The following is a 24,366-nucleotide window of genomic DNA, read 5'->3' as shown; positions in this document are numbered from 1 at the left end:
TTTGTCTTCACTGAAGATTTTTTCCCCTTAACAAATAGGCCCAGCTGCTACTGCAGCCGGTTGCCCACACTCCCCCGTACCGCTCTTGCTGAGGATGGCAGCCAGAGTAAAGAATAACAGCTGGGATTGGCTTACTTTGGCATCTAAATAATTTTGGGTGGGTCCATTCCTAACTTTATTATTTCATTTAATTTGCTAATCTCTCCTTCTGCTGAACTTTTAAAACATTGGCAAATGATGTTTTTCCAAAATGTTTTCCTCATCTGGATGTGACTCTTTTATACCTGGCTGCTGAAAATGATTCATTCTGCACATTGTTATTTTTTCCACTTTTAAGCACCATTTAGAAAACAAATGCAGCAGAAACTAATTTATTCACGTGAAAAAGTTACTTCACTTTTTCTGACTGGAAGAGGTGGATGATAAGTAGCACCTATGTCATTGATTGTCTTTGATAAGGATTAAATGAAAGACCAGTTGAAAGCATGTAGAAGAGTGATAGGCAAAGAAAGAGAGAGGGAAAGAAGGGCAGAAGAGAGCACATGAAAGCAAGAGTGGAGCAAGAGGGAGGGGAGTGAGAAAATGACGGAAGGAAAGGAGGAAGGAAAAGGGAGGGAGGGAGGAATCATTGCTGGAACGCAGAAAATCCAATAACTCTACTTACTCAATTAAGACATGTATTTAGCACTTAGCATTTTATGTATCTTATTCCATGTTCCTTCCCCCCCAAAATCAATAATTAGAAAAAGACTGGAGTTTAGGAAAGCTTGTGGAATTTTACCCAAATCAGAGAATTTTATTGAAGGTTGGAATTTCAGTGACTTAATTGTATCTGTGGCATCCAGACAGGTGGTCAGACACGTTTTTTCATTTGAATTTGTACATTCTCATGGAAAGGGAAATTACTGCCTGATAAGGTCTGTTCCATTTTTGACTGTTCTGTTAAGGAGAAAGTGTTTACGTACCTAATCCCAAATCTGACTTACTATATCTCCCACATTTTAGCCTTGGTTCTTTCCTCTAATGCCATAAGGTCATAAGTCATAACAGACCTCCAAATGTTTCAAGATAGTTCTCATGCCCTTAGGTCATGGGTGAATATTCTTCATGCCATGATTGTCCTGACTGATATCAGCATTCTGATCGGGTTCCTATTTGTTAATTTCCCCCTTAAACTCGAGCACCACAGTCAACACTCAAGAGATCCCCGACTTGTTCACGGAACTGTGGTGCTGCTAACTGGTGACTTTATTTATGAAAGCCACCTGAGTTGACAGCAGCTTATTTGACAAATATGCTAGCCTTTTGGTTTATGTTGAAATGACTGTCAGTTTTTCCAAGGGTTTTTCACATAGACTCTAAGCCAGCTCTTTCCTTTATTTCACATGTGTGGTTTATTTGTTGAAGTTAAGGAAAACTCTCTCCTACTCTCTCCAGTGTAGAGTGTGAATCAGAAGCAGGGTAACAGCATGTGGTGCCCTGGACAAGGACATGAGCTCTGGACTGAAACATTCCTAATTGCAGACTATTTCTGCTATTGTGTGTTCTCACTTAATTTTCTTAACATCTGTGTGCACGTTTATTGTCTTTAGGAAGCTAGCTAGTTAGGAGAGATGAAAGTTGCATTCGTTGTAGAAATTCTTTTAAAGTGTTTTAAAATTTTAAAATACACATTTAGTGGGCTCGTTCTAAAATGTCAGTATTTGGAAGAAGCGTAATGCACATAAAAGACAATTTTAAAATTAGAATATGTAAAATGTGTGCTTCTGGCTTTCAAGGTTGGTGTAGACCAATAAATGTAATTGCTGATTTTCTTTATAAATATAAAATAATTTGTATAATTATAGTAAATGAAAGGTTCCTTTGAAATTCTTTAATATGAAAAAAATAAAACAGTCTTCCTTCACTGCTAAAATAAACAGGAGACTTTTAAATGTCTTAACAATTTTTATTTAAAAAGAATCTGGAATGGTCACCACAACAGAATGGCAGAATTAAAATACCATCATAGCTGTGATTGCTTAATTTTGTAACTTTAATTTGCTGTCATTTTGTAGATTTGCCAGTCTCTCTGGGTATTTGTAGAATGTCCTGTAATTTGAAAAACGAGGCATATGATTTTTCAGAATAATGTTTTTCATTAACTCCTTGTAAGTCAAATGGTAAGCTCTGGAAAAATAATTCTGCAGAAGACTTTATATGTTAAAAATAAGCATCATTAAAATTAAATTTTAAAAAACCTATATATATGTGTGTGTGTATATATATATATATATATATATATATATATATATATATATACACACATTTTAACCAAACTTGTTCTGTTCTTGTTATAAGATTAACTTTATCAAATGCTCTTTTCCTATATCACTGTATTAGTTTATGACCTGTTTACACTTCTTTGTAATTTTGAATGTAGAGGAAGAATGACTCTAAGAATAGCGTTGAGGCAGGTGGTCATTGAGTTCAAAGAACACTATATATTCAATCAATTTATATGCCTGGTCCCACTAACGTTTTTATGGTCCATCTGCTTTATTACAGTAGCCTCCTGACTGATATCTTATTGTCAATCCAATCTACTCTTCATACTACGAGTAGAGTGATCATTAAAAATGCAAATCTTACTCATTTCAACTCCCCCCAGTAAATATTTAATGGACGAATAGACACGGATTTTTAGAGAAAACACACTCCTCTTGGCATGGTACACTAGGCTTTTTGCGATGTGAACCCTGTTTATTTTTCCCCTTCGTTTTGCTTTGCATCTTTTTTGAGTTCCAATCTTCAGTGATACTGAGCTCTATGACTTTCTGGCCACCTGTCAAGCTTTTTCTTGCTCTGGACCTTTGTATATTGCTTCTTCCTAGAATGCCTTTTCCTTTTGTCTCCATTCTCCCTTCCTGTGCTGCTTACTCTTAATGTCTGCTCATTTTTAGGACTCGATTTAGACATGGTAGGCTTTTCCAGTCATCCTTTAACCTCCACAGCACTCCATGCATGCTTTACAACAATTATTTACTGTATTCCAATTGTCTCTTAACGTGTTAAGTTCACTAGGATGAACTCGTTAGGAATAGGGACAATATTTTATTCACCACTATGTCACAAACACATATCACAATATCTAGAAAATAGTAAGAACTTATTAAATACATGGATGACTGTGTTGTGTTATGGTCAACCTGTCTTTGCTGGGTGCTCATTCTACCCAAGAAACATGGGAAAAGCTAAACTTCGATGGCACAAAGGAATCTTTCTCTACCCTAGGAGGGCCATAGATAGTCTGTTCCCAGACAACTCCAAATTTATTCACAAATACGGTATCCATAAACTTAATCAATTTTAGGTTGGTGTTATTTTTTTTCTTGTTGTGGAAGAATACTTTTTAGGGGCTGCTCTACTATGTATGAATTCCAGATCATCGTCTTTGTTGGATAAGATCTACTACATGAAGCTACCTTTTAAAAAACCCATCAGACAGTGATTTATAATTTCCTCTTTCATAAAATCACTTAGTTACCAGTGTCTCCAAATTACAAACTCTGGTAAAGGAAATGGAAGCTCTTTATATTCTATGACACAGTTATGGAAAAATATTTGCTGTGATTAGTTTCATCCCTTTATGGTTAACCTCCTAAGGGCATTTATTGGCCCTCATATATGAAATGGAAATTGGTCATTCTCAAAGGAGGATTATATATATTCGATAAATTCCACTGCAAAGTGAAGATTATATAGGAATATAAAACATAAAAGATATAAAAAATTTTAATGATGAAAAGGAATTTATTGACTATAAAATATTTTAAATTATGCTAAAATATATTTTACACTTTGTATTTCCTATTTAAAATATTCTTAACATATATTTTGGAATTTTAACCAAAATAATGTTTAAGATGAAGAATGTAAAGAGTGTGAATTGGAATTTTTTGTTTTGTTTTGTTTTGTTTGCGGTACGCGGGCCTTTCACTGTTGTGGCCTCTCCCATTGCGGAGCACAGGCTCCGGACGCGCAGGCTCAGCAGCCATGGCTCACGGGCCCAGCCGCTCCGCGGCATGTGGGATCTTCCCGCACCGGGGCACGAACCCGTGTCCCCTGCATCGGCAGGCGGACTCTCAACCACTGCGCCACCAGGGAAGCCCTGAATTGGAATTTTTGAAGAATGTATCTTGACAGAGCTGGGGTCTCAGATCTCATCTGGGCCTTGAAGGACAGGTAGGACTTCAGGAAACAGAGAATGAAGAGGAGGGCATTTCAGGCTGATGCAAAGGCAAAAGTGCAGCGGAAGTTGTGGCTTTTCAGGAGAAAGCTCGACTTTTGAAAAAGAACAGGGAATACCATTGAGTAAGTAGACTGGTGCCATTTTACCAGATTCTTTCTTTCTGTTAGAAGATACAGAAGTGTGACAAATTGTGGTTTTTATAGAATAAAAATTCAAATATAGTTTCTTTTCCTATTCTGGCAAAATGTCCCATCTTAGAACTAGTTATGTCCAACATGAGATGTATGGTGTTTCTGTTTGATCTAGAATGTGCTTGTACAAAAATTAGGAAATGCAAAAACATGTTTTTTTATGGAAAAGAGGTCATAACACGAAGGACAGTTGCCCTTGCTACTTCCATCAAGTTTTGTAATAATCCAGATATGTCTATATTGTGTGTCACAGTTGCTGCCGTAGTTGGAGATGTTTTTGCAGTATGTATACTCCCATTTGCCAAAAGCTTAAGAAAATAGACTCACACATAATTAACAGCAGCTATTTCCCCCCAGCTGAACCTAATGATTGAAATCACAAATGGTTGGAAAAGGACCCCAACAAATTCACTAGTTCACGGTCTAATTTCTTCAAGGGCATACGTTTAACCAACGACAGCACAGGTACTTACTGAGGACTTTTTTTTTCCGTTTTTAAATCAAGCTAATCCATTTTACTATCTTTAGGCAGGATTGTTTAAAACCTTGCCTGATGAAAAAATTCCATTTAATAAATAAAACCCTCTGGAGAGAGAGAGATTCCACAGCAAGCCCTTAGTACTGAGCAAAGCTTAGCGGTTTTTTATTATATCTAAGGTAACTCCCCCATGCTTCTTCCATTTAAGACCATTTTCTCTAGTGTCGTGTGGTTCACTTACAATAGAATTGTTTTATAGTTGCTCTAGTCTGCCTTTAGGTGGGAAGGTGTGGGTGTATGTGTACAAACCTCTGTCCTTGAGTGTTAAAAACAATGATGGAGATCTATAAAGTGTGGCATTATTAAGTTATTCTTTTTTTTTTTTTTTTTTAATTTATTTATTTATTAGTTTTGGCTGTGTTGGGTCTTCGTTTCTGTGCGAGGACTTTCTCTAGTTGTGGCGAGCGGGGGCCACTCTTCATCGCGGTGCGCGGGCCTCTCACTGTTGTGGCCTCTCCCGTTGCGGAGCACAGGCTCCAGACGCGCAGGCTCAGCGGCCATGGCTCACGGGCCCAGCCGCTCCGCGGCATGTGGGATCTTCCCGGACCGGGGCATGAACCCGTGTCCCCTGCATTGGCAGGTGGACTCTCAACCACTGCGCCACCAGGGAAGCCCTAAGTTATTCTTTTTATGACCTTAGAAGTTTCATGTCATTTTCACCTATAAAGTGCCTTTCTTTAAAAATAGAAACAGGCTTCTTCTCCTGCCAGCTTCAAGGAGCCTCCACGTTCACTCACGGCTGCCCACATCATAGGAGAGCCCATCTGAGCCTGTTTTTTTCTCTGAGCCATAGTCTAAGCTCTTATATTTTCCCTACGTTCTTCTTATCATCATTGTTTTATTCTCTCTCCACATCCCTCAATGCCACGCTATCTGCTAAGTAGGGGGTTTAAAAACAACCTTCTGTGAATTAAATGTTATCCATAATGTAAACTTTATAAACAATATATTCACATTTTAGAACTGTTTGGAGGCATCAAATCTCAAATTAAGGGTAACAATGGTAGTAATTTCAGATTACTTGTAGAGATATACGATATATGGGTGTCACAGAAACCCTGAGAACAGTGCTGGACACAGAGAAAGTGCTCAATTGATATTAGCTCCTGTTTTTAGCTGTGATGAAGATGGTGACAGTGGTGGTCTTGTCTAAACACATCAGAGTGTGGGCTGTATTGTATTCATTTGTATTTTCTGTAGGGAATATAGTGCTTTGTTCTATTCATAGATATATTCAATACATACATTCATACATGTATTCAGTAAGTACGCATTTGATTCAACCACATAAAGTCCTCTACTTAAGAATGTTAGGAAGTTACTTAGACATTTATGTTTTGTGAAGAATCATTTGAACAGTTTATTAATCTTTGAATTCTTCATTGTATGCATGATAGAATTGCACCTCCCTACCTCCCCTTGGAGGTTAACATGGCTTTGTGACTTGATTTGGTCAGTTAAATGAGGTCAGAATTGACAAATGCCACTTCCGTGCAAAAACCTTCGAAATTAAGACCAAGAGTGTGATTTGTAACGTTTCCTTTTCCAGCCTCAGCAGTCACAAATGCACTTGCCAAGATGGAGGCTCTGGTACCCTGGGTCCCAGACTTACTTGGTAAGCAGGGTCCCACTTGAAGACTTGCCTTGGTTACATAAACTGAGCTACAAATAAACATTTGTTCTTTGAAGCCACTGAGATTTCCGGGGTTTTGGTTTTTTTGTTTGTTTTTAACATCTTTATTGGAGTATAACTGCTTTACAATGGTGTGTTAGTTTCTGCTGTATAACAAAGTGAATCAGCTATACATATACATACATCCCCATATCTCCTCCCTCTTGCGCCTCCCTCCCACTGTCCCTATCCCACCCCTCTAGGTGGTCACAAAGCACCGAGCTGATCTCCCTGTGCTATGTGGCTGCTTCCCACTAGCTATCTGTTTTACATTTGGTAATACATATAAGTCCATGCCACTCTCACTTTGTCCCAGCTTACCCTTTCCCCTCCCCATGTCCTCAAGTCCATTCTCTACATCTGACTCTTTATTCCTGTCCTGCCCCTAGATTCTTCAGAAGCTTTTTTTTTTTTTTAGGTTCCATATATATGTGTTAGCATACGGTATTTGTTTTTCTCTTTCTGACTTGCTTCACTCTGTATGACAGACTCTAGGTCCATCCACCTCACTACAAAGAACTCAATTTCGTTCCTTTTTATGGCTGAGTAATATTCCACTGTATATATGTGTCACATCTTTATCCATTCATCTGTCGATGGACACTTAGGTTGCTTCCGTGTCCTAGCTATTGTAAATAGAGCTGCAATGAACATTGTGGTACATGACTAGGATTAATCTCCAAAATTTACAAGCAGCTCATGCAGCTCAATATCAAAAAAACAAACAACCCAATCCAAAAGTGGGCAGAAGACCTAAATAGACATTTCTCCCAAGAAGATATACAGATTGCCAACAAACACATGAAAGAATGCTCAACATCACTAATCATTAGAGAAATGCAAATCAAAACTACAATGAGGTATCACCTCACACCAGTCAGAATGGCCATCATCAAAAAATCTACAAACAATAAGTGCTGGAGAGGGTGTGGAGAAAAGGGAACCCTCTTGCACTGTTTGTGGGAATGTAAATTGATACAGCCACTATGGAGAACAGTATGGAGGTTCCTTAAAAAACTAAAAATAGAACTACCATACAACCCAGCAATCCCACTACTGAGCATGTACCCTGAGAAAACCGGGGTTGTTTTTTATTGCGGCCTAACCTGTCCTCTCTTGACTGACAATTGGCAACACATTTATTTGGGAAGAAAACATTTTTGCTCCTAGACATGACTAAGCAAACTGTTTTTTTCCACACACAAATAAATTATGTTCAGGTGTCACTCTGCATAACCGACTGTGCCTTGCCACCTTTCTCTATACTACATGTGGTGAAATTCTTTCCTTACAAGGAAGAAACATAGCATCTGTTGTATTTGAACAGGAAAACAGCTTCTGGCTGGCTGTCCACAGTGCTGAATCGGGAATGTAATCTGTCTGGCTGTTTGTCTCCTGGATTGTAGGGCTTTGGAGGAACGCGAGCAGCTAGACTTACCTATGTAATTGTTGTCTTATCCTCCTTTTTCTCTTGGCTTATTCATTAGAAAGTATAGAGTGACGTGACAACTTGTGACGCGTATAGTTGTTAAATAATCACGTGGGACTTTCCAGAGCAAACACAGCAACTCATTTGTCTTAGTAACAGCAAGGAAGACTGAAGGGTGGAGAAAATCCTCACTTCCACAGACTTGGTAATTCTCTGAGAGATTCAACCATATTTATTGAATTCTTGTTTCCCTGCCTTTACATATGAATATTGTTTTATATTTTAAATGCTTTAAAAGATGCTGCATCCTTAGAAGTCATTTTTGTTGCATTTTTTCAGTAAATGATTACAATGAAAATTACATTTCCTATTCTCTAATGGTAAGGAGTAGGAAACTGGGATGAAATATGTAGTTTTAGTGACAACTAAGAGATATATGAAAAAATATTTTTTTCAATTTGTTTATACCATCCTCAAGAGTACTGGTCTTGAGTCTGTTTTTATTTTTTTACAGTAGTTTTACTATCTTGGTGTTAAGAGTGAAAAATTGTGATCAAAAGTTGACATATGGATTGTAGAATACAAAAGATTATTAAATGCAGAAAAAGTACAAATAATCTTCATTCAAAAGCTTTGTTAAGTGTATTAATATGGATTATTTTTAGGCTTGAATTCTTGTTCTCATATCATATTAGACTAAGTCTGTTTCTCTATGTAGATAGTAAATAAGGCTCCTTGTTAGTTCAATTTTAGATAAAATGCGTAAAGAGAGTACTTTCTGAAAACAGTAATCATTCCATATTGTTTTGTGGTTTACAGTGCTCCATTAAAAATAGCATGATAGGGGCTTCCCTGGTGGCTCAGTGGTTGAGAGTCTGCCTGCTGATGCAGGGGACATGGGTTCGTGCCCCGGTCCGGGAAGATCCCACATGCTGCAGAGCGGCTGGGCCCGTGAGCCATGGCCGCTGAGCCTGCGCGTCCAGAGCCTGTGCTCCTCAACGGGAGAGGCCACAGCAGTGAGAGGCCCGCGTACCGCAAAAAAAAAAAAAAAAAAATAGCATGATATTGTTAGGTCTATTTTAAACAATCATACAGTCTGATTCACAAAGGAGAATTGACAGTTCCTTCCCACGTTTTATTACTGTATGTCTTAGATTGCATTCTGTATGCTATTTTTTTATTGATGGGAGGATGGTGAGAAAGACAGGATGGATTAAATGGATTCATTGGGAGACACTACAGAACATACGTTTCTGTTGGTTTCAGGTTTTAGAGTAGTCAAGAAATTAGGGTGCTTCTTCCAATATGAATAAAAATTACTCTTTTTAAGTACCTATTTTGTACTCAATGATTTAGATGCATCACCTCAAATCCTCCAAATACCTTTGTATTATTATTCACATTTTATGAGTAAGCTAAAAGAGGCTCAGTTGTTTAAATGCCTTCCCCAAGTGAAGCTGTGTAGCTAGCAAATAACAAAACTGGATTCAAACCCAGTGTCTGTACTGTTTGAATATAACAGGCTGAATTCAGGGTGTGGGTTTTGAAAGATTATTTCCCCTTAGTATGTCAAAGTGTCTTTCCCAGGGGTGTGCAGATTTGTCATTACATTTACTACCTGTCTCAATCCTTCATCTGTAAGGTGTACCCATCTCCTTTATAGGATTGTTCTTTGGATCAATTTGAATATTAAAGCTTAAATCACAGTGCTTGTCATAGTAAGATCTTAGAATTTTAAGTATTTACTGAGAACATGAGAACATACGGTTAGAAGGAACTGTATTATTACTGTGCTTTAGCTCTGAAATAAATAAATATATATTTAAATATTTAAATAAGCAAATATATATTTATTTAAATAAATATATATTTATGTATTTGAGGGGGGGCACAGTTTTCCTTTATTTTTTTCACAAATTAAGTCAGAGGACCCAGAGACCCAGTGTGTAGCACCATGTGTCCTGTCGCAGCAGGTACTTCTCAGATACCTTGTCTTCCAACCCAGCCCTCTGACATATCCAGGTTTTTTTGACAAGTGCAATCATTTCAACAGGGCCGTTCAGATCCACTTCATGTATTCAAAAGCTCTTCCGAGAGGATCTCTGCTTGACTGCTTCAAGGATCTCCCTGCTGGTAGTGGCTTTTCAGTGGTTATACAAGGACAGTCTCACTGCCTCCAGGCTAACCCGTTCCAGTTGCTGATCCTTCAGAAAGCCCAGTGCCTCCAAGACCCAGAAACACCTGCTGAAGTCTGGGTGGGTTTGCTTTAGGATTTTCCCCATGAAACTAAAATAGATCTGCTTCTTCCTCATCTTCTTCCCAAAGACTGAACTGGCCCATTCGCATTTCATTTTGGCTGGGATATAAATTGTAGTCTTCTTAGGAAATTGTAGTCCATGAAGCAAATGAAGTGCACATGGAAGGCTTAATCCATATACATCTAGCTCAGACCACTGGCCTAATGATTGAGATATATATATGCTAGTTGTTGAGTAACACTCTGAATAAAAATCAATAAAATAGGTGAAAGAAGATAGAATGTGTCAGGGGTTCTGCTTTATATAGGTTAATCAGAGAGAGTGTCTCTGATGAGTGATATTTCAGCAGAGAACTAAAAGAAATATGGAAGCTTAGGAGGAAAACATTATGGACAGAGAGACTGTCAAGTGCAAAGGCATTGAAACTAGAGGGTCATTTATCCATTCTAACAGTGAACTGAGCAGGGAGAAATAGAGGTAAAATTAGTGAGGCAGTTGGGGAGCTGATCTGTGGGTCTTGTCTACCATGCTGAAGAGCGGGCTTCAACTGCAGGAATAGGAAACCGTTGGAGTTCTGAGTTACAATGACTTGGTCTGACTTTCAGATTGAAGAGGTCACTGACTATTGGATAAGCAGGTGATAGACTTTAGGGACAAGGTTTGAGACAGAGAAACCAATCTGGAGGCTATTTTAATAGTTCAGGTAAGGGAACTTGGTGGCTTGGAGGTGAGTGGAATTGATGGAGACAGAAAGAAAAGATGTGGATATTAAAAGGAGATCCAACAGAATTAGCTGATACCTTCTTATGGGATGTAAGAGGAAGAGAGGAGCCCAAAAATGATTTCAAGTGTTTTGTCCTAAACAGCTGGAATCGTGGAGTTGCTACTTTCTCATGGGAAATGTTGCTGGAGGAGTAAGTGTGCAGAGAGATTGTGTGGTAGCTGAATGGGGACCTGAGGTCAAGGGGAGTGATGGCTAAACGTGTGTGATGTACCGCTTGCTTGTCTGGTGAGGGAATGATCTGGTGAGAGGGAACAATTGATGATGCAAAAGAGGGAAGAAAGTCCTTGAGTAGGTGAGAGATGGGATGTATTAAAGCAGAGCAGAGGCTGGGCTGTGACAGGAGTGCAGAGGGCAGCAGAGTATGGGAGTATTGATGCAGAGGGTTAGGTAGAATTGATGGTGGTGGAAAAACTGGGGACTCCTCTTTTTACAACTTCTAGTTTCTCACTTATATGTGAAGCCAGGTCCTCCACTGTGGGAGAGGAAGGAGGAAAGGCACGTGTATCATTTTGCTGGAACTGCCAATAACACATACCACAGACGAGGTAGCCTAAACAACTGAAATTCTTTTCCTAGAATTTCGGGATCAAGGTATCAGCCGGATTGGTTTCTTCTAAGGCCTCTCTCCTTGGCTTGGTCATCCGTGCCCTGTGTCTTCACATGGTTTTCCTTCTGTGTCTGTCTGTGTCCTAACCTCCTCTTCTTATAAGAATACCAGTCACATTAATTTAGGGGCCATCCTAATTACTTCATTTTAACTTAGTTACCTCTTTAAAGAGCCTATCTCCAAATACAGTCACATTCTGAGGTACTGGGGATTCGAATTTTAACATATAAAATTGGGGGACACAATTCAATCCATAAAAGGTATTTGAAGTTTGAGGAAAGTATGATATAACTCTCGAGAATGGGCTAGGTACATTTAGGATTGTATGGCAATGTTTCAGTTAATGCTATAAACATGTTCAGTCACGGTCACAGCATTGTAATGTTCATAACACTTAAGAAAATCAAGGGATAACTTAAGTTTAAAGTTTTAATAACTCTATTCATGCCAATTAAATGTAAAAAATATTTTCTGTACGTATACTCTAGTTGTATAGAAGATAAAAAAGAATAATAGTAGCTCTAGATTTCTTTACTATGCATACATATGTTCTAGGTATTTTTGCCAAGTGATTTGCATTTGTTATTTCATAAATTATGCCCACAGAGGTTCAAGATTAGAAAACTAGAAAAGCGGGGGAGGTAGGTAGAGTGAACTCTCTACATCTTTCATCGCATGGCCTTCAGACTAAAGTCCAGCTTCTGCTAGTCTCTACAACAGTCTTCTATTCAGTATGAAAAGTCTATGTCTACAGCAGTCTTATATTCAGTATGAAAAATCTATGTGCATTCTCCGCTTTGGGTATTTAATACATAATATACATATTTTTCAAAATTTATTTATAGTTTGTCTTTAAATCAAGATTTAATATATTCCACAAATATCTTGCTTTTATTTTACAGTTCACTTTAGCAAATTTAAAAATTATTTATACAAATAGAGGGGAGTCTCTTTGGCTTTCTTAAAACTTATCCATAATCACTCAGTATGCGATGTTTAATTTTATTACTGTAATGTTTAAAATACAGTAGAAAATGAAGAAAGCACATAGCAAATATTTAATTAGGAGACTAACAGACATGGTTTCAACATACCTTTTTGTACTCTTGATGGGACATCTTCTGAAAACTCACGGTCATGCTGTATGATCAAATATAATCAGCAGTGGTTAAAAATATTATTCAGAAAGTTTTTTTTTTTAAGAGAGGTGGGACCAATTCTAAGATGGTGGAGTAGAAGAATGTGCGCTCACTCCCTCCTGTGAGAGCACCAGAATCACAGCTAACTGCTGTGATTGACAGGAAGACACTGGAACACACCAAAAACTGTACCCCACATCCAAAAACAAAGGAGAAGCCACAGTGAGATGGTAGGAGGGGCACAATCACAGTAAAATCAAATCCCATAACCGCTGGTTGGGTGACTCACAGACTGGAGAACACTTATACCACAGAAGTCCACCCACTGGAGTGAAGATTCTGAGCCCCACGTCAGGCTTCCCAACCTGGGGGTCCAGCAACGGGAGGAGGAAGTCCGAGAGAATCAGACTTTGAAGCCTAGTGGGATTTGATTGCAGGACTTTGACAGGACTGGGGGAAAACAGAGACTCCACTCTTGGAGGACACACACCACAGATGTCCGTAGTGTGTGCATCAGGACCCAGAGGGAAGGAGCAGTGACCCCCTAGCAGACTGAACCAGACCTACCTGCTAGTGTTGGAGGGTCTCCTGCAGAGGCAGGGGGCAGCTGTGGCTCACCAAGGGACAAGGACATTGGCAGCAGAAGTTCTGGGAAGTACTCCTTGGCGTGAGCCCTCCCAGAGTCCGCCATTAGCCCCACCAAAGAGTCTGTAGCCTCCAGTGCTGGGTCACCTCAGGCCAAACAACCAACAGGGAAGGAACTCAGCCCCTCCCATCAGCAGATAAGGTGATTAAAGTTTTACTGAGCTCTGCCCACAGCCAGTCCCTCCCTTCAGGAAGCTGGCAGAAGCCTCTTAGATAGCCTTATCCACCAGAGGGCAGACAACAGAAGCAAGAAGAACTACAATCCTGCAGCCTGTGGAACAAAAACACATTCACGGAAAGACAGACAAAAGGAAAAGGCAGAGGACTATGTACCAGATGAAGGAACAAGATAAAACCCCATAAAAACAACAAAATGAAGTGGAGATAGGTAACCTTCCAGGAAAAGAATTCAGAATAATGATAGTGAAGATGATCCAGCACCTCAGAAAAAGAATGGAGGCAAAGGTCGAGAAGATGCAAGAAATGTTTAACAAATACCTAGAAGAATTAAAGAGCAAACACCTAGAAGAATTAAAGAACAAACAGATGAACAATACAATAACTGAAATGAAAGATACAGTAGAAGGAATCGATAGCAGAGTAACTGAGGCAGAAGAACAGATAAGTGACCTGGAAGACAGAATGGTGGAAATCACTGCTGTGGAACAGAGTAAAGAAAAAGAATGAAACGAAATGAAGACAGCCTAAGAGACCTCTAGGACAACATTAAATGCACCAACATTCCCATTATAGGGGTCCTAGAAGGACGAGAGAGAGAAAGGACCTGAGAAAATATTTGAAGTGATTATAGTGGAAAACTTCCTTAACATGGGAAAGGAAATAACCACCCAACTCCAGGAAGCACTGAGAGTCCCAGGCAGGATAAATCCAAGGAGAAACACGTCGGGACACATAGTAATCAAACTGATGAAAATTAAAGACAAAGAAAAATTATTAAAAGCAACAAGAGGAAAATGACAAGTAACATACAAGGGAACTCCCATGAGGTTAACAGCTGATTTCTCAGCAGAAACTCTACAAACCAGAAGGGAGTGATACGATATATTTAAAGTGATGAAAGGGAAAAACCTGCAACCAAGATTACTCTACCCAGCAAGGATCTCATTCAGATTTGATGGAGAAATCAAAAGCTTTACAGAGGAGTAAAAGCTAAGAGAATTCAGCACCACCAAAGGAGCTCTACAGTAAATGCTAAAGGAACTTCTCTAAGTGGGAAACACAAGAGAATAGAAACACCTACCAACACAAAACCAAAACAATTAAGAAAATGGTAGTAAGAACATACATACTGATAAATACCTTAAATATGAATGGATTAAATGCCCCAACCAGAAGACACAGGCTTGCTGAATGGATACAAAAACCAGACCCATATATATGCTGTCTACAAGAGACCTACTTCAGACCTAGGGACACATACAGACTGAAAGTGAGAGGATGGAAAAAGGTATTACATGCAGATGGAAATCAAAAGAAAGCTGGAGTGGCAATACTCATGTCAGATAAGATAGAAGTTAAAATAAAGAATGTTGCAAGAGACAAGGAAGGACACTACATAATGATCAGGGGATCAATCCAAGAAGAAGATATAACAATTATAAATATATATGCACCCCACTACATAAGGCAAATGCTAAGAGCTATAAAAGAGGAAATTGACAGTAACACAATAATAGTGGGGGACTTTAACACCTCACTTACACCAATGGACAGATATCCAGACAGAAAATTAATAAGGAAACACAAGCTTTAAATGACACAATAGACTAGATATATTTAATTGCTATTTAGAGGGCATTCCACCCAAAAACAGCAGATTACACTTTCTTCTCAAGTGCACATGGAACATTCTCTAGGATAGATCATATCTTGGGTCACAAATCAAGCCTTGGGAAATTTAAGAAAATTGAAGTAATATCAGGCATCTTTTCTGGCCACAATGCTATGAGATTAGAAATAAAATACAGGGAAAAAAACGTAAAAAACGCAGACACATGAGGCTAAACAATATGTTACTAAATAACCAAGAGATCACTGAAGAAATCAAAGAGGAAATCAGAAAATACCTAGAGACAAATGACAATGAAAACACGACAATCCAATACCTATGGGATGCAGCAAAAGCACTTCTAACAGGGAAGTTTATAGCAATACAATCCTACCTCAAGAAACAAGAAAAATCTCAAATAAACAATCTAACCTTACACCTAAAGGAACTAGAGAAAGAAGAAGAAACAAAGCCCAAAGTTAGTAGAAGAAAAGAAATCGTAAGGATCAGAGCAGAAACAAATGAAATAGAAACAAAGAAAACAATAGCAAATATCAATAAAACTAGAAGCTGTTCTTTGAGAAGATAAACAAAATTGATAAATCTTTAGCCAGACTCTTCAAGAAAAAGAGGGAGAGAACTCAAATCAGTAAAATTAGAAATTAAAAAGGAGAAGTTACAATGGACACCGCAGAAATACAAAGCATTGTAAGAGACTACTGTAAACAACTCTATGCCAGTAAAATGGGCAACCTGGAAGAAATGGACAAATTCTTAGAAAGGTATAACCTTCCAAGACTGAATGAGGAAGAAATAGAAAATATGAACAGACCAATCACAGGTAATGAAATCGAAACTGTGAATAAAAATCTTCCAACAAACAGTATTTGTCTTTCTCTTTCTGACTTACTTCACTCTGTATGCCAACAAACGGAAGTCCAGGACCAGATGGCTTCACAGGTGAATTCTAACAAACATTTAGAGAAGAGCTAACACCCATCCTTCCCAAACTCTTCCCAAAAATTGCAGGGGAAGGAACACTCCCAAACTCATTCTACAAGGCCATCATCACCCTGATACCAAAACCAGACAAAGATACTACAAAAAAAGAAAATTACAGACCAATATCACTGATGAATATAGATGCAAAAATCCTCAACAAAATACTAGCAAACAGAATCCAGCAACACATTAAAAGGATCATACACCATGATCAAGTGGGATTTATCTCAGGGATGCAAGGATTCTTCAATATACGTAAATCAATCAGTGTGATAAACCATATTAACAAATGGAAGAATAAAAAGCATATGATCATCTCAATAGATGCAGGAAAAGCTTTTGACAAAATTAAACAGCGATTTATGATAAAAACTCTCCAGAAAGTGGGCATAGACGGAACCTACCTCAACATAATAAAGGCCATATACAACAAATCCAAAGCGAACATTACTCTCAATGGTGGAAAACTGAAATCATTTCCTCTAAGATCAGGAACAAGACAAGGATGTCCACTCTTGCCACTGTTACTCAACATAGTTTTGGAAGTCCTAGCCATGGCAATCAGAGAAGAAAAAGAATTAAAAGGAGTATAGATTGGGAAAGAAGAAGTAAAACTGTCACTGTTTGCAGATGACATGATACTATATATAGATAATCCTAAAGATGCCACCAGAAAACTACTAGAGCCAATCAATGAGTTTGGTAAAGTTGCAGGATATAAAATTAATGCACAAAAATCTCTTGCATTCCTGTATACTAACAACAAAAGATAAGGAAGAGAAATTAAGGAAACAATCCCATTCACCAGTGCAACAAAAAGAATAAAATACCTAAGAATAAACCTACCTAAGGAGGTAAAAGACCTGTACTCAGAAAACTATAAGACACTGATGGAAGAAATCAATGATGACACAAACAGATGGAGAGATATACCATGTTCTTGGATTGGAAGAATCAATATTGTGAAAATGACTATACTACCCAAAGCAATCTACAGATTCAGTGCAATCCCTATCAAATTACCAATGGCATTTTTTACAGAACTAGAACAAACAATCTTAAAATCTGTATGGATACACAAAAGACCCTGAATAGCCAAAGCAATCTTGAGGGAAGAAAACGGAGTTAGAGGAATCAGACTCCCTGACTTCAGACTATACTACAAAGCTATAGTAATCAAGACAGTATGGTACTGGCACAAAAACAGAAATATAGATCAATGAAGCAGGATAGAAAGCCCAGGGATAAACCAGTCAACTACTCTCTGGCAAAGGAGGCAAGGATATACAATTGAGAAAAGCCAGTCTCTTCAATAAGTGGTGCTGGGAAAACTGGACAGCTACATGTAAAAGAATGAAATTAGAACACTCCCTAACACATACACAAAAATAAACTCATAATGGATTGATGACCTAAATGTAAGACTGGACACTATAAAACTCTCAGAGGAAAACATAAGAAGAACACTGTTTGACATAAATAACAGCAAGATCGTTTTTGACCCACCTCCTAGAGTAATAGCAATAAAAACAAAACTAAACAAATGGGACCTAATGAAACTTAAACACTTTTGCACAGCAAAGGAAACTGTAAACAAGACGAAAAGACAACCCTATGAATGGGAGAAAGTATTTGCAAATGAATCAACGGACAAAGGATTAATCTCCAAAATATATAAACAGCTCATGTAGCTCAATATTAAAAAAAACAAACGACCCAATTAAAAAATGGGCAGAAGACCTAAATAGACATTTCTCCAAAGAAGACATACAGATGGCCAAGAAGCACATAAAAAGCTGCTCAATATCACTAATTAGTAGAGAAATGCAAATCAAAAGTACAATGAGGTATCACCTCACACCAGTTAGAATGGGTATCATCAGATAACAAATTACAAACAACAAATGCTGGAGAGGGGTGGAGAAAAGGGAACCCTCTTGCATTGTTGGTGGGAATGTAAATTGATACAGCCACCATGGAGAACAGTATAGATGTTCCCTAAAAAACTAAAAACTACCATACGACCCAGCAATCCCACTACTGGGCATATATATACCCTGAGAAAACCATAATTCAAAACGAGTCATGTACCACAGTGTTCATTGCAGCTCTGTTTACAATAGCCAGGACATGGAAGCAACCTAAGTGTCCATCAACAGATGAATGGATAATGAAGATGTGGCACATATATACAATGGAATATTACTCAGCCATAAAAGGAAACGAAATTGAATTATTTGTAGAGATGTGAATGGACCTAGGGATTGTCATACAGAGTGAAGTAAGTCAGAAAGAGAAAAACAGATATCGTATATTAACATATATATGTGGAATCTAGAAAAATGTTCCAGATGATCCGGTTTGCAAGGCAGAAATAGAGATACAGACGTAGCGAACAAATGTATGGACACCAACGGGGGAAAGCGGGGTGGAGGGGTGGTGGTGGTGGGATGAGTTGGGAGATTGGGATTGACATATATACACTAATATGTATATAATAAATAATAAGAACCTGCTTATAAATAAATAAATAAAATTCCCCCCAAAATAAGAGGTAAATGAGAGAGAGTTAGGAATAAATTGCATATGGTATAATGTTTAAATTATCTTTCTCAATACAAATTGTTAGACATTTCTCTATACTTTCTCAATACTTAGAAATATGTCAGATGGCTTTACTTTTACTTCTTGGCAGGCGTCCCTTGAATCCTTAAAATGAATGAAATTTTATGCTGCAAGTTGTACCACAGTGTACTTTCCTTTCACTTAGCTCTCTCACACAGTGAGACTTGGGATTTTACCAACTTTGAATGCTTATCTGTACTCGTAGCCGTTTGGGTTGCATGCCATTTGAAAACCAGATGAATACTATGGATTCTTTAGAAAAATTCAAGACTTTGCATGTACATTCAAAACATTGCCTCCAGATTCAAGCAATTCATGGATTCCCATAAGACAGCCCGTGAATATCCATGGACTTCAAATTATAGTGCTTCTAGACTAATGGTAATAGCCTGGTTATACCAATTATGACTTATCTTGATGGAATATAATGTATAACAGGAACAGGGGGATGTTTATGATGAACTGAAGCATGACGAAAGCAAAACACAAAGTTATATATGTACTATGATTACAATGATATAAACTACACATCTCGACCTAACATTTTTAAACTCATATAAAACTAAAGTAGCTGTCTAAAAGTAGTAGGATTATGAAAATTTTTCTTTTAAAACTTCCTTATTTTTAAAAATGCTATATTGTTTTGTATTAAAAATAATATAGCAATAGGAGAAACCTACAAAAGAGATAATGTATAACCTGGACAAATGCAATCATTCCTTAGGTGCTCACTGAACATCATTCTTTTTTTCTTTTCTTTTTATCATCTTCCTTTTTGTTCTCTTGACTGAAGCTAAAATAATCATAAAAAAAATTCAGTCTGGTTATACCACCTCTGCAATTAAAGCTACTCAGTAGCTTCTGACTCTGGTCTCCAAGTCTCCTTTTCATGAGATGGCCTTTGCCCATCTCCCTACATTTCCCCCACTTCGCTAGCCTTTCCCAGAAAAAGCCTACTCCTCCTTGCCTCTCTGCCTCTACACTTGACTTTGCACATTCATCCTCTGGTTCTCCTGCTCTCCTCTCCTCAATGTTACTCATCCTTTAGATTTCAGCTCCAACTTTACTTGTTACTTGTTAAGGAAATATCTATTTATTCTCCAGCTTGAGAACAGTACTGCATTATTCACACTTACAAGCATTCTGATTTTAATTTCATAGATTTTTTTGTGGAAGGAATGACTAATAAACCCACAAGACAGTTCATATTTTTTTGTAAAACATTAAAAACGTGGAGGTTTTTTATATATATATATATAGATAATACTGAGAGCAAAGCATTCCAATTGACTAATGTAATCAATACGGACAGCCCACTCCCATAATATTAACATATGTAAGGCAAGTCTTCTTCAAGATAGTATAGTACGGAGATTACAAAGGTAGAGAAAGTGCTCGAGTGGAGAAAGTATATTATAACACTTACAGTTTATTTTTTGAGATTTAGGCTGATAATATGACCCGAAAACATCCAGCAATTTTCACATGTTCAGAGAAAATGAAAGTCAATTAAGTTAAAAAGAAAAATTGAGTCAAACATGTTATTTGTCGTCATGTGGACACAATAGCTAACTGATCGAATCTGTATTTCTTTAAAGTTACGTAAGTCCTGCCTTAGGTCATTTCACTCTGGGGGGTTCAAGAGGAAAGACAAATTAGCTCAGTGGGTACTAATCTCAGCATCATCTCTATGGTTGATATAGCACTTCTGAGTGTTCATATAGAAGTTCAGCATTCTTGAACTCTTTCCAGTTTTACCAACCAGAAAGTGTTGGTACAAGTTTACGTAGCTTCATTCTTGTGGACTTAACATTTAAGGAATGGTGATATATATCACATGCTGCATTTTGCTTCAAATAGCCTTAGTACAACAAAGATCATGAAATTGCACTGTTTTTAGCTTTAATTTCAAATAGTCTTGGAAGCTTTACTTTAGTAGATCCTATTCTGTAATCTTATATTGGTCATAATATAATATGCAAATAGGAAAATACATATATTTGTTTAAAACCATAATATCCAACCTGACATTTTTAATCTCATAAGACTACTCAGGAAATGGATGAGCTGCTAAAATATTACGACTAACAAATCATCAATTCAATGGTGTTTTATAGGTCACCCTGACCGGAAGAACTGTCAACCATTTTGTTCCCTTAATTCTGTAAATCAAGACTTTCAAAGGTTTTGCATCCAAGGCAGTAGTCTGAAAGTTTTCAATTTTCTTACCAGGTACCATTACCTAAACCGGCTGAATGCTGAGTAGATATCTAATGATTGCCGTTCACCAAAGGGCAATTAGGATTCTGGTCTCAAAATGTTTAATAACATATTTGAGAGATGGAAACTTTTATTATTTGTTTCAATTGTTCTTAATTTTAAAATTGTATCTTTGTACATATTTAAAAGTTCATAGAATAAAAGGTTTCTATGCATATCTAAATAGTAAGGAAAAAACCACTTAGGTTTAAAACCAAAAAATTGGATCATGTCTACTTGAATTCCAACTAAGAGCCCTAACAGCCAGGTATTTTTTCATAAATTATAGACAGCTTGATTCAGAGTATACACATAGCACTTAAATGGAACAATATATCTGAAGAGAGGCATTCCCTTTCTTTCTATACATTTATTGCTTCTTAAACAAATTTTGCTTCACTTTCAGGAGTAAGGGATGAAATTCCTCTCTCCTCCTCCTTAAACCTATTTGCTTTGCAAATGTACTAATGCACTTTATTCCAACAAAGAAGAAGTGCTTTATCAGTAGCTAGAACAATTTCACTTTCCAGAAATGTGATCATATTCAGTTTCATTAGGTGAACCATGCAATTAGGGATATCAATCTTCCCTTTTGGTACCTGAAGAAACTTCTGACAGTGGGTGATTTGGTGAGATAAGCTCTACACAAATTTAACTTCCTGTTCAGTTTCTTAGCACCTTAATTTTCTTACAGCTTTTAGAAAACACATGTGCAAGAGGCGTAGCCAAATCCAAAGAAGGCAAGTGTTTGTATAAATACTTTTCATAAGTACTGTTGTGTTGCAGTAGACAGCTCCAATGATTAAATGGCTAGGTTTTTATACAATATTTTAGATGAATGCAGAGATTTACAGCAAACAAAATATATTCATGTGACTTAAAGGATTAGAAAATATTTTGTGAGAAAATCATTGAACTTTTGGTCTTTTTCTTTACACTTTAAAATAAAACTGTACCTGTCTCACTGCTGGTATTAGAACTAAGTTAAAGAACTAAACTTAAACTAGCACAGGGGGCAGAGTACCTTCTGATTTCCTTAATAAAAGGTCTATAGCAGCATCTAGCTTTGTTCAGAAAAGGTGTGCCATTTTTCTCTATGTGTAGTTATAATTTAAATAGTATTAGCTTTCATGTCATAAAAATATGAGACCTTTTCTCACTTCCTCTACCTAGTAGTAACTTGAAGATATTCCTATTCACAGTATAAAGCAAAAGAGAATCCACCGTAAAGTTTTATGCTTTTTTACTCCTTTTTCTCTTTTATGTTTCACCTTCCTTATATAGCCAGCAAGCGGTGAAAATAATCCAACACTTGTATTAACGTATGAACTTCAGGGGTTTTTTGGGGGCGTGGGGTGGGGAAATGAGAGTTAATGATGTACACATTCATACTGTGCTTCTAAATGCTTTATTATTCCCAGAAGTAGGGGACTTTGCCCAGTGGGTAAGTGGTATTTCTTGGAGAAATATAGTGCCGGGTTGGAAGCTTATTGAAGAAATACTGTACAACTTAACTGTTTTTTCTTGAACAAGTATCTATGAAATTCCATATTTTTGGTGGACTAAATGTCAGTTTCAATTTCACTTAACAAATATTTATTGAGGACCTACTATATGCAAGTTTTGATACTCAAATGAGTCAAATAGCCAAAGAACTTTAGCTGGTGAGTCAGGTTCACGTGGAATATGCAGGGGAAGAGTGTTCAGAAAGGGATCTTATGTGCATATCACAGTGAATAGGATGGATCAAAGAGAGTAAGTAGTTAATCCAAGTTCATACAGTAAATAAATGACAAAATGGGACTTCACAACACAAGTTTTGTCTGAGTTAAAGCCAAAATGGTGTTCATTGAATTGTACTGACTTTTGTATTAGTTTCCTATTGTTAATGTAGCAAATGATTGTAAACGTAGTGTCTTTAAACAACACAGAGTTATTAGCTTGCAGTTCTGGAGGTTGCAAGGAGGTTGCAAAGGTTCCCTCTAGAAGCCCTAGGAAGTATCCATTTTCTTGTCTTTTTATAGCATCTAGAGGCCACTTACATCCCTTGACCTGTGGCCTCTTCCTTGAATCATTTCAAACCTCTGCTTCCTTCATCACACCTCTTTCTCTCACTCTGATCCTTCTGTTCCCTTTTCACAAGGACCCTTGTGATTGCATTGGATTCACCTGGATAATCCAGGATTATCTCCCATTTCAAAAACCTTAACTTCTTTACAACACTGAAGTCCCTTTTGCTGTGTAAGGTAACATATTCACAAATTTCCAGGGATCAGGGTGCGCTTGTCTTTGGAGAGGCCATTATTCAGCCTACCACAACTCTCTAGAGCCTAGTCCATTCCTACTTAATTTTGCCATTGGAATTTATCTTTCAATCTTCTTTTTGCCTCCTAACTTTCCACTTATTTCTAGTTATCCTTATTTCTCTAAGATTATGACCCTGTTTAGAAAAAAAAAAAAAAAGCCACAATTTTTCTTTGTTTTACCTTCGTATTGCTTGAGATTCTGCCATGCTTCTAATAATGAATATTTCTTGATAGTGGTAATTCCTAGATTTTAATTTCTGATGTCATCCGCCTGTTTCTTGAGAAGGACTTTGAGGAAAAGTTTTAATTTTGACAGAGATAGAAACAAAGGGAGAGTATTTTATTTTGAAGGATTTTTATGAACAAAGGCCCAGAGCAAGACATATAAGGTAGAACCAAATAAAATAATGTTACCTGGTCTACAGGGAACATTTGATAGTCTGTAGGATGAGAGAGGAAAAATAAAATATGGGAGCCATTTTTCAGAAGGCCTCAAATTAATCAGTAGTATACTTACGTAATATGATTGACGGAAAAAATGATCTTTATTGTAAAATTAAGTTTTCTACAAATCCATTACTGATAAAATGTGTTTATTGTGTGATAAATGCCCATTTTTAAAAAGCTTGCTCTTCTTTTTATACACTGACCTTTAAAATTCCAAAAACTTCTTTCAAAAACAATTGTACTATTTATTATTTAGAAACAGATACACGCACACACACCCCAACACATTAGCAGGACCTCATGCAATGCTGGCTATAAAACAGGATTGGAACACTATAGGCATATAACTTTGAACAAGGGTTTATTTATTCTGCTTATCTCATTATGTAGTTCTAATGATTTTTAATACTATTGAATGGTTTTTTTGAATGTCTGAATGTGGAA

At 37.3% G+C, this 24,366-nt stretch overlaps 1 protein-coding gene and 1 pseudogene across 1 annotated transcript in view; one reads left to right on the top strand and one right to left on the bottom strand.

Moving 5' to 3' along the window:
• Positions 1-24,366, top strand: part of SEMA3E (semaphorin 3E) — a 259,454-nt gene that overhangs the window by 15,055 nt on the left and 220,033 nt on the right. The window lies entirely within an intron of this gene.
• Positions 10,140-12,849, bottom strand: LOC136128480 (histone H2A.N-like; annotated as a pseudogene).

This window comes from Phocoena phocoena, chromosome 9 (genome assembly GCF_963924675.1).
Source record: "Phocoena phocoena chromosome 9, mPhoPho1.1, whole genome shotgun sequence".
In the NCBI taxonomy this organism is placed as follows: domain Eukaryota; kingdom Metazoa; phylum Chordata; class Mammalia; order Artiodactyla; family Phocoenidae; genus Phocoena; species Phocoena phocoena.
This window is presented reverse-complemented; position numbering and strand designations above follow the sequence as displayed.